Raw genomic sequence first — 4,263 nt, forward strand, 5'->3', positions numbered from 1 at the left:
TTTTCTGGTCTAGAAATGCAAAATCAGCCCATCCATCTCTTTCTTGTATTACATCTATTAGCATTGAATAGAAACACATTAAGTTTGTGATGCATGATCGTCCTTATCTAAATCCAAATTGCCTTGGATTTAGTACGTTTTTTTTATCAAATACCTTACCCATCTAACTTTGACCATTCTTTCACAAATTTTAGCTATCGTACTTGTAAGAGAGACCGGTCTATAGTTAGTAGGCTCTTCCTTGTTTCCCCCTTTATATATTGGCACTATATTTGCTCTTTTCCAACCTTCTGGAACTTTTCCTTCTTTCAATGAACTGCTTATTTGACTATGTATTTTGTCTGTTAGTTCATTCCTGCATTCTTTCAAAATCCAGTTTGCCATTTCATCTGGTCCATGTGATTTTCTGACATCGAGATTACTCAAGTGATTCATTATTTCATTCCTTGTTACTTCTATCCATCTCTTTCTTGTATTACATCTATTAGCCTTGAATAGAAACACATTAAGTTTGTGATGCATGATCGTCCTTGTCTAAATCCATATTGCCTTGGATTTAGTACTTTTTTTTATGCCTTACCCATCTAATTTTGATAATTCTTTCACAAATTTTAGGTATCGTACTTGTAAGAGAGACCAGTCTATAGTTTCATTTTAGTGCGGTGGAAATTTATTATTTACAAACTCTTCCTAGCTTTTTCCAAACAAACCTCTATAACCATATATATTCTGAAGATAAATAAGGCAGATACATTTCTTCACCTTTTAGCTGTAGGCATTTATTGTCAATCCACACACACACTCACACACGTACGCAAAAGAATGTGCACATGATATTTGTGCTTGTGTATGCATGTCTTTTCAAACTAGGGTTTCCCAACCTTCGGGTAGAGGGGCGCACATCTGGGAGGGAGAGTGTTTAAAGCTATATTTAAAAAAAAAACTATTTTAGTTAGGGTTAAGGGTTAAAGTTAGGTATGGTATGGTTAGGTTAGGGATTATTCACGAACTCGCAGCAACGCGCGGGTAATTGGCTAGACTGCATGAGAAATTGATTGAAGCAGCAATTATATTTGAGCCTTACAAAGATCAAACTGTTCTCATTCTGAGAATTTCATTTATACCAAGAGACAGCGGGTTGCCTTTTGCATTTCGGAGGCTGCAGTTCCCAGTGAGGCCATGCTTTGCCATGAGCATCAATAAGAGTCAAGGACAAACTTTCAAAGCTATTGGAATAGATCTGACAAATCCATGTTTCACTCATGGCATGTTTTATGTGGCTGCTTCAATGACTGGAACTTTAAAAAAACTCTACATTTTAGCCAATCAAAGAAAGACAAGAAATGTTGTTTACACTGAAGTTCTTCATCAGGGGAAAGAATGAACATGTAACTATATGCCATTATTAGGTTAAAAAAGAAACAATTAAACTTTGAAATGCTATTTTACAAATACTGTCATAAACAAAAAAGAAAATAATCGACTTTTGATTTGTTATTTTTGGAAAATTGATTTACAAGCAAAAAAAAAAAAAAAAAGTGTAATTTTGAATTGATACATTAAAAAAATACGGTTTTCACATTTTCCATGCGTTACATTTTCCATTGAGTTATATTGATACGTGTAACTTTTCTCCACAAATTCTATCAAATTTAAAACAATCAGCATTTGTCCGCAGCAACAAGATAAAGGAAAAAAAAATATAAGGTAATTTTGAATTGATATATTAAAAAATTACTGTTTTCACATTTTTCGTGTGTTACATTTTCCATTGAGTTATATTGATACGTGTAACTTTTCTCCGCAAACTCTATCACGATTAGAATAATCAGCATTTGCCCGCAGCAACGCGCGGGTAATTTGGCTAGTATAATATAAGAAAGTAGAAGCCTCTGTCTGTCTGTCTGTCTGTCTGTCTGTTTGTTTGTTCACGAACTCCTAGTATTTTGGAGATAAACCCCCATACCCCCTGATACCCTATCACTCCAGGTACTTGGATAACTATATTTCATTTCCAAAAAATATATATTTTGGTTAGGGTTAAGGGTTAAAGTTAGGTGGGGTATGGTTAGGTTAGGGATTATTCACAAATTCCTCCTAGGTTTTTGCAGATAGACCCTTATAACCTTATATATATTTTGAAACTTTATAACCCAAGGTACTTGGATAACTATCTCTCATATGTCTGTCTGTTTGTTTGTTCACGATCTCCTCCTAGGCTTTTGGAGATAGACCCCATAACCATATATATTCTGATACCCTATCACTCCAGGTACTTGGATAGCTATATTTCATTAAAAAATGGTTAGGGTTAAGGGTTAAAGTTAGGTAGGGTATGATTAGGTTAGGGATTATTCACGAACTCCTGCTAGGTTTTTGCAGATAGACCCCTATAACTCTATATTCTGAAACCTTATAACCCAAGGTACTTGGATAATCTTTCATTTGCCTGTCTGTTTGTTTCTTTGTTTGTTCACAAATTCATAGAGTTTTGGAGATAGACCCCCATAACCATATATATTCTAATATCCCATTACTCCAGGTACTTGGATAACTATATTTCATTTAAAAAATATTTTGGTTAGGGATAAGGGTTCAAGTTAGGTGGGGTATGGTTAGGTTAGCGATGATTCACGAACTCCTCCTAGGTTTATGCAGATAGACCCTATAACTATATATATTCTGAAGCCCTATAACCCAAGGTACTTGGATAACTATCTTTCATTTGTATCGACTATAATAAAGTAGTAGCCTCTGTCTATTTGTTTGTTAGTTCACGAACTCCCTCCAAAACCATATATATTCACAATAACTCAGGCTACTTAGATAAGGATATTTTATTTCCAAAGGGCGTCTCCCTCCTCAATTTTTTTTTTCTTACTTTCTTAACATTCTATTTTTGTTACCTTTTCCATTGAGTTATAATACGTGTAACATTTCTCCACAAATTCTATCAAAATTAAAATGATCATCATTTGCCCGCAGCAACGCGCGGGTAATTTGGCTAGTGTGTGTATATATATATATATATATATATATATATATATATATATATATATATATATATATATATATATATATATATATATATGTATATACATATATATATGTATATATATATATATATATATATATATATATATATGTGTGTGTGTGTGTGTGTGTGTGTGTGTGTGTGTGTGTGTGTGTGTGTGTGTGTGTGTGTGTGTGTGTGTATGTATGTATAAGACCAATCGAGCAGAAATCCTGTTACCTTACACACACGTACTCGCGCGAACACACACGCACGCACACACAAAACCATCTCCTTGCTTTAGGGTGTCAGTAACGACTTGTAATGTTAGTAGAATTTTAAATCCGTGTGTGTTTGTATGTGTGTTTACTTAATTATATTTTTTGCAGAACTTAAGACAGAACTTATGATATTTCTCTTCTGCACACGGTGACTATGATAAAGGCGATGGGTAATCAAATCAAACTTTAATTAGAGTGGAAGCCTACCTTAGCGTCACCAAAAAACAAACCAATCACAACAAACAATCGATGATATGATCAAAACAATAGAGAGCCTTCGCAGTACCGAATCTAATCCTAATACAGGGTCCTGAATACTACATAATGTAAACAAAAGAACAAATGGCATTATGTATTTGAATAACAATATATCACAATGGCTCATGGAGCATACGGAAGTGACCGGTAGTCCAGGTCACCACCATGAGATTTACGGTAACTGCGGTGAAGGAATAGCTCACTAGATCGAGTCTTGACCTCAGGTCAAACGCAGCGCCTCTCTCGCTCGCCTCCGCTCGAAAGCAGAAGTAGTGTGTGTGTGTGCGTGCGTGCGTGTGTGTGCGTGTGCGCGCGCGTGCACTTTACACAGGTGGACGTGCCTAACCGTGAGTACCGTAACAACTCTTGTGGTGTTGGGGAGGTTTGTGGCGGTGATAGGGAGCTTGTGGTTCTTGGGGAGCTTGAGAGGTGATTTTTATTTAGCGACTCTAGTGCTAGTCGCTCGAAGCAAAACAGCCCCATTAAGAAAATATAAATAAAAAATGAATAAACAGCGGCTTACCGCAACTCACAAGGCCTCACCCAAACAGGGGTTTCTCACTTCCCACGGCGTGGGAGTGAGATGGTGAGTTAATCCTCAGGAATTGTCAAACAGTTTTATTCAGCTGAGGGGAACCTCGTGGTTCCAAGGACGATTTGGATCCTATTTTGGGCTAAAAAACTTAAATGCATTTGGGCTTTGGAACAGGT

This window comes from Oratosquilla oratoria, unplaced genomic scaffold (assembly GCF_046742065.1).
Source record: "Oratosquilla oratoria isolate Oo_2021 unplaced genomic scaffold, ASM4674206v1 SCAFFOLD96, whole genome shotgun sequence".
NCBI lineage: Eukaryota > Metazoa > Arthropoda > Malacostraca > Stomatopoda > Squillidae > Oratosquilla > Oratosquilla oratoria.